Genomic DNA, 15,257 nt, shown 5'->3' with positions numbered 1-15,257 from the left:
TCCAAATGCTGACACCATTGCACACACTAGCAAGATTTTGCTGAAAGGACCCTGATATAGCTGTCTCTTGTGAGACTATGCAGGGGCCTAGCAAACACAGAAGTGGATGCTCACAGTCAGCTGTTGGATGGTTCAAAGGGTCCCCAATGGAGGAGCTAGAGAAAGTACCCAAGGAGCTAAAGGGATCTGCAACCCTACAGGTGGAACAACAACATGAACTAACCAGTACCCCTGGAGCTCTGGAGCTCGTGTCTCTAGCTGCATATGTAACAACCACAAATTTTTGTTCATTCTTCTGGCTCACTCTGACTCTCTCCTGTCTCTCCCCTCACCTAATCCTGCCTTCCCATTCCCCTCCGCATGTCCTATTCTCCCCTACATCCTTCTCTCCATCTGTCTCCTATGACTATTTTCTTTCCTATTCTATGTGTGATTCAAGCATTGTTTCTTAGGCCTTCCCTTTTATTTAATTTCTTTGGGTTTGGTAGGGATATATCACAGGTAACCTATAGTTTATGGCTAATATCCACTTCTCAGTGAGTACATACCATGCCTGTCCTTTTGGGTCTGGGTTACCTCACTAAGAATGATATTTTCTAATTCCATTCATTTGCCTGCAGCATTCATGAAGTTCTGTTTTTAATAGCTATATATATTCCAAGGTATAAATGAACCACATTTTCTGTATCCATTCTTCAGTTGAGGAATATCTTGTTATTTTTTTGTTTTGTTTTTGTTTTTGTTTGTTTGTTTGTTTTTGTTTTTGTTCACAGAAGTAAAACTCTAACCAAGACACAGGTTATTACAAATAAAACTGCCATAAACATAGTAGAGCACGTGTCCTTGTGGCATGGTAGGGTAACTTTTGCATATATGTCAAAGAGTGGTATAACTGGATCTTCAGGTAGAACTATTTCCAGTTTCCCAAGAAACCACCTGACTGATTTCCAGAGTGTCTGTACAAGTTTACATTTCTACCATCAGTGGAACAGTGCTCCCCTTTCTCCACATCCTTGCCGGCATGTGCTGTCTCTTGAGACATTCGGACTGGTGTAAGGTAGAACCTCAGGGTGATTTTGAGTATACTTCCCTGGTGCCTAAGGATGTTGAGCATTTCTTTAAGTGCATCTTGACCATTTGAGATTCCTCTCTTGGGAATTCTCTGTTTAGTTCTGTGCCCCATATTTCATTGTTTAATTTGTTTGTTGGAGTGTAACTTCTTGAGTTCTTTTTTTTTTAAATTTCTTAAACAGTTTTATAGTTATTTTTCATTACATTTACAATAAACTGTAAATAACTGTACAATATTTCTATAGGTAAACAATTCTACATCTCAGTCACCACAGTGAAAAGGGTGAGGGTTGGAGACAGGCAGTAAGAAAATTCTAACTTTTCTAGAATATACACATCTTTATCAAAGTGGATATTGAATTGGTATATTTGTATATGGTTTAAAATATTACTAATTTTATTAGATATTTTCTTTTTTTATATATTTTTTATTATTACGTATTTTCCTCAATTACATTTAGAGTGCTATCCCAAAAGTCCTTGAGTTCTTTATATAGTTTAGATATTAGCCCTCAGTCAGCTGTAGGTTCAGCTGCAAAAACAATCCTGAACCATAAAGGGATCTCTGGAGGAATCGCCATCCCAAACCTCAAGGTGTACTATAGAGTAAAAGTGGTATTAATATTAGGACAGAAACAGAAAGGTTGATCAATTGAATAGAATCAAAGCCCAGAAATAAACCTACATATCTATGTATACTTGATTTTTACAAAGAAGTCCAAAATCTTACAATGAAAAAAAAAAAAAAAAAAAAAAAACATGGTGCTCATCTTCTTGGATATCTGCATGTAGAACAACACAAATAAGTCTATATTTATCACTCTACACAAAACACAAGGATCAAGTAGATCAAGGACCTCAAGATAAAATCAGATACACTAAACCTAATAGAAGAGAAAGTGTGAAATTACCATTGAAAACATTGGTACAGGAAGCAATGACTCAGGCCCTAAGATCAACAATTGATAAATGGAACCTCATGAAACTGAAAAGCTTCTGTAAGACAACAATTTTTACAGGCTTATGCTAAAGTGTTAAATGTTTTCAAACTGCATGGCAAAGGGGACCTATGCAAAGGGTGAAGATGGAAACACAGGTATTAGTTCCCATTGAATAAATATCCAAGAATGTGCACAAGCACAGAACCCATCAAGGTGTAAATAGAAACAAAAGAGAAGCGAACAGAAGCTGGTGTGATTCAGTCGTCAAAGTCAATTGTTTTGAATTTAGCTCAATAAGAAAAAGCAGACTATTATTTCTTCCTTCCACTGTATTTGCATAATTTGTACACATGTATGTGGTAGTGTTAACAGTAGTGAATATCACAAGAGTGAAGGCAGCATTATTTACAAACTCAGAAAGCATCCTAAAGCTCAAAATTGTAAATAACTTTTGGGATATACTGGTATCCTTTGAGCTGTTGTTATCATCCTGGCAGGTACTAAGATCTTCTCAAGAGAAACATGAGTATCCTTCCACTTGACTGTTTGACTACTGAAGCAGCGACACATAGAATTGGGATTTACCTAAGAATTTCATGCTGGGAGACAGAAAACAATGATGCCTGCCACCAGAGAAAAAAAACTTGTCTCCCAGGTGTGGGACAAATTGACAGAGTTCTGACAAATCCTATGCTGGTAGGAGAGACTGAAGAGACATTTATGAGGTAGATAAGTGTGGGACCACATTTTAGCCATGAATGCTGAGGCATGTGTACCTCTTGCCCAGTTTTAACTTAACCCTGGAGACAGATTTGAGAAATTTTGCTTCTTAGTTTGCTCCTCTCCCCAATGTGGCCATGGCATAACTGGCATTTTGAAGATGAGCATCTGAGCCTAGTTTGTTGGGACTAATAGGACCAAAGTTTGGATCATAAAGATGTCGAAATTATGAACCCTAGATGAACATGTGTGACAAAGGATGGATGAACAAATCCTAGTGATTAATATAATTTCTAGTCACTTCAACAGAACCCTCATCCTTACTCATCATCCTGAACGCCATAAAGCAAAACATCTAGAAGACATCTACTGTGCATCCCTAAGCACCAAGGGAGATCACAGCATGTCTTACCCTTTAAAGATAAATTAAAGACATGCAAAAATCATGAGAATCCAATTAATCAATAAAACTACCAGAATTAACAGAATGAGAAAGAAATAAGATGCTGTAAATGAACTGCACTGTGGATGTAAGTTCTGTGGATTTTGATATTGTTGTTGTTGTTGTTTTCCTCAAAGGTGCTTGAAAGATGCTTAAAGGCTGGTGCTGGGAATAGCCATACTCTTCGTTGCCTTCACTCTAGTTATTACGATGGAAGTCAATGCCACTTGGACACATCCACATTCAGCACTACTCATAAAGATGACTGTAAGTCAGATTACTAAAAATGTATGGAATGATCACAATCCAATCTTCTTTATATAAGGAGAGGGGCTGAGTGTGATACTGACAGAAACACAGTTCTTCTTGGGACTGTGGAAGGGACAAAACTGAGTATTGGTGACTCTTTATACCAATTGTTAAACTCCTCATTCTATAAACTTGTTATACTCAATTTCAACTATGTTGATGGAGTAAGGGTAAACATTGCAGAAATTTATAAAATCCCATTCAAAACCCAGAACACAAAATTCCATGGTGGATGAGGGGCAAATTTAGGACTAAAGAATAGGACAGGCAATTGAGTAACTGTTCACCATGGAAAAAGCAGATCACATTGGAAATAATTCAAAATTCTCAAATATGGGATGCATGAATGTGTTGTTCTCTTCAGATTATGGCATCCTTGATTTTGTTCTCTTTTTCTAGTCACTTTTGGCTGATACTCTGTATGGTAAAAATTTTGAGGTTATAATTAGCATTTACTGTATTTTGGAATTTTGAAAAGTTTGGAAATATGAAGAAAGTAGCTCTGACCCACTCATATAAATTTATGATTCATTACTGACACTTTAAAGGCACAGAGACTATGTTAAGCCAGAAGTATGTATTGACCCATTATACATGAAACTGTCAAGACAGTAGCGTTTTGGACAGGTGATACTTCACTGTGTGTGCATATGTCTGCATATCTTTGTCTATTTGCCTGAATATTTGAGATGTTTATGTGTATGTGCATATGCTTATTTTAATTATATATATACATATGAATATCACTATGCATTTGCAGTCTATATTTATGTTACCTATGAAGAGGTTTACTGCATTTGTTCATATAGCTATGAAGGCTGTCAATTTCTATAGGATGAATAAATGAAGCCTAGAGGAGCTACTGTGAATATCCAGTGTGAATCCAAAAGCCCAAGGACCAATAAAATCAATCCCATTCTAGAGACCAACACTGAAGACCTGCACCAGCAATGATTTATTTTAAGTCTAAAAAGAAAGGAAGCAAAGTCTCTAAGAGGAAGGCCCAATGACAGTAAGAACTCCCTTTGTTGATAATAGATTTTTTTAAATTAGGTATTTTCTTCATTTACATTTCCAATGCTATTCCAAAAGTCCCCCATACCCTCCCCGCCAACTCTCCTACCCACCCATGGATTTTTTTTTCACAAAGTATATTTTATTATCATTTCCCTCCTCTCAACCCCTCTTAGTTCTACCTCAGCCCCCCACCTATCCAAACCACATCCTTTCTTTCTTTCTCTCAACAGAAAACAAAGCCATGTAAAAATAATAATAAAGTAAAGGTAAACAAATGGGATGAGGACAAAGCAAACAAACGATCGCCAGTAAATGTCCAATTTTTTTTTTCTTTGTAAAGAGTTATCAACTGGAGATAGCTTCTGGGTCAGGAAATAGGGATTGTGTCCACTTCAAACCTCAGCCCATTTGGCTTAGACTACTGTGAGAACTGTGCTTTCTGCCACAGTCTCTGTGAAGGACTTACATTTATGCAACAATTTGCTCCATGTTGAGGCCTTTCAGTCACTAGATATGGCCTGCTCTAATTTATAAGGCTCATCAGCATGAATTAGTTTATAGAGTAAGATTTATATTTCAACCAAAATGACCTCATAGAAATACTGAGAACAATATTACTTAAACTACACAGACACCTCTAGGCATAGCTAAGTTGACACCTAAAATTAAACGTCATAATATGCTTCAAATGGAACTTTGATGAACATTGGTGGCTTTGGCCATGACTTCTAGTTTAAAAGCTTCTGGACAATGTCAAAACTATTCTGCACTGCCATTGTAGATGAAACTTTATAGAACAGGTATCCTCATGGCCAATGCCATGCACCCTGAGATGTTTAGTAGTTCACAATTCATTAGAACTGGAAGAAACTTAGCAGTACACAGTTAAAATAACTTTTGCCTGCAGGAGCTTCAAAGAATATTTTTCAAAAGCATATTTTAAAAGTTCTAAAAGGAAAGGTGAATCATTCTATTGCTTACACATAAAGAGCAAAAAAAAAAAAAAAAGCAAAGTTTGATGAGAGTGCTTTTCAGAATATATTTCTGCTCTTATGATAATAGAGGATGATAAATTCTCAGATTGTACTCAATTTTCCTAAAGTGCCTGAAGATTTGTATCATGTGTGAGTGTGAGTTTGTGTGTGTGTGTGTGTGTGTGTGTGTGTGTGTGTGTGTGTGTGTGTGTGTGTGTGAATCATCTTCAGGGCATCATCTAGTTCATTTATCAAATTTGCTAAAGATTTGTGCCTTTTCAAAATTAACTCTTGCTTCTATACTTTGATTCTGCAAGTTGAGTGGAGTATCATGATTGTTAAAAGGAGAAGGAAATACTGGGAAAACAAAGGCATCTTATCCTTCCTCACACCTGCTCTTTCTCCTTATGCTCACCATAGAAAACAAATAACCTTCCACTGTATATACCTTACCCAGCTTGTGGTATTCTGTTATAGAAGTAAAATATAGGCTAAATATCTGAATATGGGGAAGCCAATTGGTAAGATTCTCACATGGAACACCTAGAAGTTCAATTTGAGCTGAACGTCAGAGGTCACCCAAGGCTCTGCTTGTGTATATCATCCTACTTAAAACTACAAAAGAGAATGAAACCACTCACTGTGGATGTGCCATTTTCATAGAGAATCCATACTCCAAATTTTAAAGTTTCTCTTGGCCACCTAGACTTTCCTCACCCAAAACCCTCAGGTGAACAGATATGAACCCTTGCAGAAGTCTCAGAGTTGGCTGTAACTTGTGAGAGCATCATTTAAAGTATTTTCTTCTATGTCATAATAGTGGACCACTAAAGTTGGAAATACAAACTTATGGCAGTTATGGTAATAGAGGACAATAAATTCTCAGATTGTACTCAATTTTTCTAAAGTGCATGAAGATTTCACAGGTAGAAATTGTTCAGGTTTCTTCACACTGTGCAGAAAGCCTATTAAAATTACAATGAAGCCATTTCTTCATAAAACAGGCACTCTTAAAAAAAAAAAAAGAAGAAGAAGAAAAGAAAACCAAGTGATGACATTCAGAAACTGGAAAGTTAATGAATCCTAAATAATTTACCTGACCCCAACAGCTAAATCCAAATCTGGCACTGAACAAATTGAATAAGTAATTCACATTGTACTGTAGGAAACCTAATTATCTCATGAACTGGTAGCATTCTGGCAGAAATGTTAAGAAGTCTCAAGACTTGGGATGGGCAATGATTCTGCAGGGAAACTGCCTGTTGAACAAACATGAAGACCTGAGTTTTGGTTTGTATTTTTAGTTTATGTACATTGGTGTTTTGTTGCATGCATGTCTGTGTGAGAGTGTTGGATCCCCTGGAAAAGGAGTTCAGACAATTGTGAGCTACCAGGTGGGTACTGGGAATTGAACCTGGGTTCTTTTGAAGAGCAGCTAGTGTTCTTAACTGAGAAATCTATCCAAAGATTTCTAATACTAATGGAAAAGCCATGTGTGGCATTGCAGGTCTGTGATATTGGGTGTGGAAAGGCCAGGAAACAATATAGCTAAATGACCAGCCAGCTTACTATGGGTAAGATGCAGGTTCAGTGACAGACTGTCTCAAAAACAAGGTGAAGGATAAGAGAGTATGGTACCCAATTTTAACTTCTGGCCTCCAAATTTACATGGGTACATACACACACACACACACACACACACACACACACACACACATACACACACATTCTTGGAGTCTATGTGAGTGGACTTAAACAGAGCTTAAAGGAAGAAATATAAATGAATCACAGTATGTTTGGAAATTATTTCTCAACTTAGGTAGTTTAATCTCCAGAGAGTTACTGAGGTAGAAGATAGCAGCACAGTCTATGGTTTCACAGCAACCATGGGGAACACCCACATTTGTTGTCTGGTATCACAGGTAAGACATTCCTGCTTTGTTTTTAATAAGCCTCAACAACAACAACAACAACAACAACAACAACAACAACAACAACAACAACAACAACAACAACAACATCTAACCTCAAAGTCAAATGTCTCTAATTGAGGAACTAATTTGTAATATCTGGGAACCTATTTCTTTTTTTTTTCTCTTTTAATTTTTATTTATTTTTGCTTTTATTAGATATTTACTTTATTTAAATTTCAAATGTTATCTCCTTTTCTGTTTTCCCATCTGAAAACTCCCTATCCCCTCCGCATGCCCTTGCTCAACAACCCACCCACTCCTACTTCCTGGCCCTGGCATTCTCCAACAATGGGGCCTAGAGCCTTCAAAGGACAAAGGGCTTCTCCTCCCATTGATAACTAATTAGGCCATCCTCTGCTACATATACAGCTATAGCCATGAGTCCCACCATGTGTACTCTTTGGTCCCTGGGAGCTCTGGGGGCACTGGTTAATTCATACTGTTGTTCTTCCTACAGGCCTGCAAACCCCTTAAGCTCCTTGGGTCCTTTCTCTAGCTCCTCCAGTGGGGACTGTGTTCAGTCCAATGGTTGGCTGTGAGCATCCACCTCTGTATTTGTCAGGCACTGGTAGAGCCTCTCAGGAGACAGCTATAATAGGCTTCTGTCAGGAAGCACTTCTTGGCATCCACAATAGTTTCTGGGTTTGATGACTGTATATGGGATGGATCCCCAGGTGGGGCAGTCTCTAGATGATCATACCTTCAGTATCTGCTCCACACTTTGTTTCTGTAACTCCTTCTATGGGTAATTTCGGAACCTATTTCTTAATTTACATTGTTAAGTAAATCCACCCAACCCCAAAACTGGTCGCCCCACCAGAAGACTGAGATTTTATTCTCTGAAGAGGCTAAGCCCTGATTTTTTTTTAATGGGGATATACAACATCAGCTGCAGTTTGGGGATTGTTTCTCAGTTCAATCATTGGAAGACTAGCCATCAAATGTTCAGCTTTGTTTTCCAGTAGAAGTCCCAGAAATTCAAGGGAGCTGCTGCCCTCTACATAAAAGAAATCAAGAGTTTTCTTTGGTAAACACAAGCAGCTCATGGGGAATATTCTCAATGTGCTGACTTAGAGGAGTCCTCAGTGAAATAGCTAAACAGATTAGCATCACTGACCCTGCATTTGATGGCTCCCACCATGCTTTCAGAAGTTCCAAGAAGGGTTTTAGTAGGCGCTTCTAAGCATAAGCAGGCAGAAAATGACAACCAGGAGAGCAGTCATCCCAAATAAACAAATGAGAGCACATAGGTGGGAAGGAAACTGTGCAGAAAAGTAAAGTATAAAAGACTCCTCAGTGTCCTAAGAGAGAAAAAGGAAATTCCACCTCCAAATGATCTCTGGGAGATAGCTAGCTAGATAAACAGGGAGGATGGTCAGATATGAACATTTACGAAGTCTAAATTCAGAGAGTGAAAATCTCAAGGGAGGAAATGTAATCTAATTAAGTAGACTGAAACCAAATTCTGAGAATTCCTCAGAAAGGGGATCATAAAGACCTAAACAAAATAGCAAATTAAAAACCTATAAATCAGAAGGCCATTTTTATGAGAACTAGAATCAAAATATCATACTTCAAAATGAAACTAACATAGAAAATAGGAACAAGAATCAAATGAAAACTAAATGTAGGAAAATTATCAAGCATAAGAAATGGAGTTGCTTGGCAGGGGCCTCATGGGAAGTTCTGCAACAGTCAAGGTAAAACCTCTGGACAAAAGAGACTGGAGTTTCAGAACACTGAGTATAAGCAGAGTACTAAGAGTTAGTACACAGAAGTACTAAGAATCAGTACACTAAGATTTAGCAGTATAGCAGTACCACTTTCTCCCTGGAAACTGAAAATAATTGATTATTAATATAATTAAGGGCTGCTTTCAAAGTCCTAATAGAAATTTATTTTCAATTAATAATATTATAAAGACACATTTAATAGTGAAGTTGTAATAAAGATATTTTAAACATGTAAGATGACAATGCTTTCTTTCCATATATCTTTCTTAAATCATCACATTTTTTTTTTTTGCTTGATTGCTTATGTGTGTAGGAGCATGATTATGCCACCCTGTTTTTGGGTGACTGCCAGAAGACAACTTGGTTGATTAAGTTCTCTCCTACCATGTGGTTTCCAGGAGTAGAACACAAGTCAGCAGGCTTTGTAGCCAGTGCCTTACATACTGAGCATCATGCCAATCACGCCCTCTCCTTTAGTATTACAGTATGGTTTGTCCAACAAAGAAACAAACATAAAACCTTGGTTCCTACATAATATACATGGAAAGGGAATCCTGAAGATAAGACCGAAAGAAAGTACATTCATGCAAGGTACCAGTTCTTGAGCAAGGTGGACTGAAGCCTGTGAGAGAAAGTTTGTAGAAAGTCTTAAGACCATGGCAGGAAATTGGTATGGTTTCATTTTAAAGGAATGTTAGAATTAAAAGATGGAGGGAGGAAAACAGATATTCAGTCAGCTCTGACTGAATAAAAAGTAGGACCACCCCCAGAGCTACACTGTCCCTAATGACTGAAATAAAGCAGAACTAGGTATCATAGTAAAATATTATTGTCAGGCTGTCTGTCTGCCTCCGCTGAGCCATTCTGGAGACAGAACAGAGTCCACAATGGGGGTTCTCAGCCCATGTTTCTTATGTGGAAAACAGCGAATCTGGGGTAGTTGCAGTGGTTTTCCATTTCCTGTGTACCTAGAGGCCACTGCATCTAAGAACCAGGCAGAAGGAAGGGGAAGGCTGAGCCCTGCATGGGGGTGGAACCCCAATTGGTTCCAAGTAAGAGCTGGGAGTACAGAGGGGCTGGAAAAGATGAGCCTTGCTTGTCCAAGCTGTTTTATTTGATGGCATGTGTGAATGCATACACTTTACTCAAGTGATACAGGGATTAAATATCTTTTATGGGAAGGAATACCCAGGAAGGGAAGCGCAGTGGCTAAACACTCTGGGCCTATCTAAATAACTCACTAGCATGGAGAACTCCAGGTTTCTCTGCTCCATAACTAATTGCCATGGTCCTTTCAGTGGCTTCTCATAGTAACTTGTTCCAGATCAGATAATTTAGCAGGGAGCTGGCTCCATTCTGGCCCTTCTCAGTTCTGAGATTCCCAATGATCTAAGTCTTCTCAGCCTTTCCAGTTACTTTGATGGGTAGCAAGGTCCACGTGCCCCACATATTACAATATACTGAAGTAAAATTTCTACCAAAAGAACACATTATGGTGCTACTTTAAGGAAACACAATAGAAAAGAAACAAAGACCTACTGTGACCTTTAGAGACAATACAACACATCAATGTGCCGGTTACCCTTTTCTTCTCTTTACATTCTGGGGGACTGAACCGTAAATAACAGATTACAAGCATATGAATCACAACACTATGTAACTGGTAGGATTTGTTATGAAAACGTTGAAACCCACTAAATGGACAATTCAAATATACAATGAGAAAAGATTAATTCAAATAAAATACATGATGAAGAGGAGGTGTTTCTGCATTTCTTGCTCACTGGTTTGCTTCTCAGCCCTGAACATGGCCACTCTATGTGGTGCAGAAGCTTCAGGCTTACATTCAGCAGGTACACCCAGCATTCAACTCCCTGCTGCATACATCCACACTAGTTAGAACACACCGTTCAGATTCAAGTCCACATGCAGGCAAAACTTTCTTGCCTCATATAGACAGAATGGCTTAATCATGGAAAACATAGACACTTCATGTTTTCCTAAGTCATTCCTAAGTATGTAAGCATCACATCAGTAAATTTCCAATTTTGATTTGGTTAAATTTTTTTAAATTCATAGTTGTTTGAGCTAGTAGTTTAAATTTTATTTGTAATGATCCTAAATGATTTCTGGTTTAGGATTGGTATAAGATTTACAACATTTGTTAAATGGCCACAAACTATTGCCTTTTCTTCTACATATTTATGAAGAGTGGAGGTCATCTAACCATTAGCTGTTATAAAATCAAAGTATTGATTGACACCAAAGAAATTGAAGGCAATTTAAAACCTATAGTCTTCAATATTCAGCCAATATTCAACTGTATGTAAAAGTAGACAAGCACATCCACTCATTAGTATGAAAACTTCTTTTAGTCTTTATTCAGTGGGAAAATTGTATTCATTTAAAATAAATGTCTCTAATATATATTAAAAGAAAACATATTATTTTATCATGTTTTATTTATTTTTAGACATAGAAGACACATGAAAATTTCATGGAAGTAAAGGGGGCTGCAAATGAAAAAAATAGATATTTCTTAGTCAAGCACTCTAATTCTGAACTGAACTAGAACCTCTCTCTGATGTACAACCCTCATATATATTTTTAATGTCAAAGATACAAAGAGTGAACAAACTTGAGGTTGTAGTACTGTGAGAAAAACTGGTAAGCATTTATCTTTATAAAATTTAAAAAGACAGGACACAAATATGGTAGAAGAGGGTCTTGCTAGACTTAGGGCAGAGTGTGGAAAGGATATAATTAAAATCTATTGCATGAAAATCTCAATTAATAGAAACTGGATTAAAATTCTCTGCAGAATATGGGGAGCATGAGTCTGTTGGTAAAGTACCTAGTAAACAGCATGAATAAAGTGTTATGATCTCCCCTGCATCTCTCTAAAGCTGGACATTGTCATACATGTCTTTAATCTTAGATCTGGGGGCTGAAGACAGCTTGATCCCTTGAACTTTCACATGAGCCAATTTAGAAAATCTGTAGTATTCAGCTTCTGCAAGAAGTTTTGCTTCATAAAGTAAGGTGATGAACAATTGAAATAACATGCACTGTCTGCCATCTTCATCCATCCATACACATGTACACATGCATATGTGTACATTTATATACTATGCATACACACACACACACATACACAATGGTGCTAGAGAAAATTGTCAAATTAATATACCAAAGGATTAAAGCAGCTCTTAAGTATATTTTCCTTCTGAATAGTAATCAATAGAATGAGTGTTTAGTACAATCAAGAAAATTATTCTAAAATTGTAAATTTGATAAATCTTCTCTATATTTATATTTCAAGATTTATGGGGAAGTGGGGGGGGAGAATAGGGGGGACTTTTGGGATAGCATTGGAAATGTCATTGAGGAAAATACGTAATAAATTAAAAAGAAATAAAAAAAAATACCAAGCATTAAGGAGTTACAGAGGCAAAGTTTGGAGCTGAGATGAAAGGATGGACCATCTAGAGACTGCCATACCGGGAGATCCATCCCATAATCCGCCTCCAAACGCTGACACCATTGCATACACTAGCAAGATTTTGCTGAAAGGAACCTGATATAGCTGTCTCTTGTGAGGCTATGCTGGGACCTAGCAAACACAGAAGTGGATGCTCACAGTCAGCTATTGGGTGGATCACAGGACCCCCAATGGAGGAGCTAGAGAAAGTACCCAAGGAGCTAAAGGGATCTGCAACCCTATAGGTGGAACAACAATATGAACTAACCAGTAACCCATCCCCCCCACCTCGTGTCTCTAGCTGCATATGTATTGGCCATCAGTGGAAAGAGAGGCCCATTGGTCTTGCAAACTTTATATGCCTCAGTACAGGGGAACACCAGGGCCAAGAAGTGGGAGTGGGGGGGGGGGTAGGGGAATGGGAAGGGAGGGTATGGGGGACTTTTGGGGTAGCATTGGAAAAGTAAATGAAGAAAATACCTAATTAAAATAAAATAAAAATACCAAGCATTGAAACATCTAAAAAAAAAAAAGAATCAAAACTAAAAAAGTATCTAATTTTGAGAAAATAAAAAATAAATTGTGTACATTCTAGCTTGTGTACTATGTGGCAAATTCCCCACATTATTCCTAAGTAGGAAAAATTAAAGAGCTGGGAGAAATGCTTTTGCCTTAGGCGCTTCAAATTCCCTCTTTATAGTACTATTCATGTCAACTATTTAATCAGTAAACAATTTTGTTCTGTCAAAAATTCACACATACCTACATACCACACTTTAAATGATCACAAACCACAGTCAGGATATAAGATCAAATCAACATGATTCATGCCTTTTGAAGTGTTAAAAGAGATGGAGTTGCTTTTTTCGGTAGAGGTAAAACAAGGAGTATATGCATGTAAGATTGTAGCCCAGTGTCTGCTTCTCCCTTGGCATAGCCAGGACTGTTGTGCACCTGTCTGGACTGATGGAAAGAATGCTTAGCTGGGCATGAGTGAGTGCAGTTGAGCATCTTGGTTTGTGATGAGTACACAGGTAGCAAACACACCTGGGAATAGGTTTGAAGAACTGGATGGTTTTCTGGGGAGTGGGGAGAAGAGGGTATAAATGTCCATGGAGAGGTGCTCAAAGTCTCTGGGGCAAGGTTCATGTGGATGTGGACTATTGTCCAGGGAAGAAATGTTGGAAGATGCTTCATCTACATACTCAGGAGATTTAGAGTCCAGCAGCGACACCTCATTATGTCAGATAAGGAGAGAAGCCCGATAATTATCAGGGTAATAAACTCTTCCTAGGATTGAGAGTGGTGGAGTGGCTTTATAGTGCCAAGTTGGGAAAGAATAGGTAGCCAACTCCTGCCATCTACATGTTTAAGGTACCTGGAATTAAAGCTACCTTGACCCTTCTTCTGAAACCCTAGGACATTATGGTCACACATAAAATCTAAGTTAAGACTTAACTTTCAATAATCTCACAATATAATAATTAAAACATATGGGTAAATAAATGTTAGTGTATTAGCTACTTTAATATATGTAGCATTCAACTTTATAAAAATTTATTTATTTTTATCTTATGTGTTTTACCTCTATGTTCCTATGTGTTTTACCTACACATATCCCTTTGTGTTCCTGGTGCCAGGAGATGTCAGAAGAGTATGTCAAATGCCCAGCAACTAGAGTTAGATAATTTTTGAGCCACTATGTAAGTGTTTGGAATTGAATCCTGGATATTTGTAGAAGATAGATACTCCAGCACTGCAACATTCATTTTTAATAGCATGTATTGATATTTCATCATAGAAATATTTATAACCTTATTGGGTATATGTAGTGACTATCAATGAACAGGTCTTTTTTTTTACTAATGTAACCTCCATATTGTCTAATTTGAGCCCGTTTAGAAGTGAGTAAACTCAGATTCAAGACACCTACATCAGAGGGAACCGTTTCTAAAGCAGTTTTTTCCCCTGTGTTTGTCAGGGCTTTCCATACATATCCTATGTAGAGATGGGCTTTTCACTGCTAATTGCTCTGTGTGCTTCCAAATATAAAGCAAGTCTATATCTGTGACTTCCATCAGCAAGGGTTTGTGCCACTGCCAACTAGAACTCCCTATCCTTACCTCAGGCCACTTGTCTCTCTACACGTGATTGAGCGGTCCCATGTACCTCCTTCCAACAGCCTGTTGGGGAGATTTCCAGTCATTACTGTCCTTTTCTCAGAGATTAAAAAATTACTATTTTGGGTTGTATATCACAAAAGTTAACATATTATGTAAAAAGATAATCTAACCTTCATGAGTTTAAATCATCTTTTCTCTGGTGTGAATGACTACTATTTAAAGGTGATCTTCCTTTAGAAACTATCCTCTTCCCACTATAGAGATCCACCAGCTTGATATTTTCTTTTTCTTTTTGGTAAGGTTTTCTTGCTATTTGATGTCATAAAAGTATATATGATTTTTTTATTCTTCTTTAAAAGTGTTCTCAGTCTTCTTTATGGATCCAGGCAACTGCAACTCACGTATTTGCAGGGATATATTTATGTTTTAATTGTTTTTGTCATCATGACTAGATACCTCAGAGAAACAACCCA

The 15,257-nt window shown here is 37.6% G+C and overlaps 1 long non-coding RNA gene across 6 annotated transcripts in view; it reads left to right on the top strand.

Moving 5' to 3' along the window:
- Gm33860 overlaps nt 1-15,257 on the top strand; it is a 91,709-nt gene that overhangs the window by 10,836 nt on the left and 65,616 nt on the right. For 5 of the 6 annotated variants that reach the window (XR_877258.3, XR_003952583.1, XR_003952582.1 and 2 more), the window contains one exon: nt 3,312-3,441. The exons of the other annotated variant lie outside the window; for it this stretch is intronic. This is a non-coding gene — a long non-coding RNA (predicted gene, 33860). The remainder of the gene's footprint in view (nt 1-3,311; nt 3,442-15,257) is intronic. 6 annotated transcript variants of the gene reach the window in all.

The sequence above is a fragment of the Mus musculus genome, chromosome 18 (genome assembly GCF_000001635.26).
Source record: "Mus musculus strain C57BL/6J chromosome 18, GRCm38.p6 C57BL/6J".
Lineage (NCBI taxonomy): Eukaryota > Metazoa > Chordata > Mammalia > Rodentia > Muridae > Mus > Mus musculus.
The sequence above is the reverse complement of the archived record's forward strand: the minus strand, read 5'-3'. Positions and strand labels throughout refer to the sequence as shown.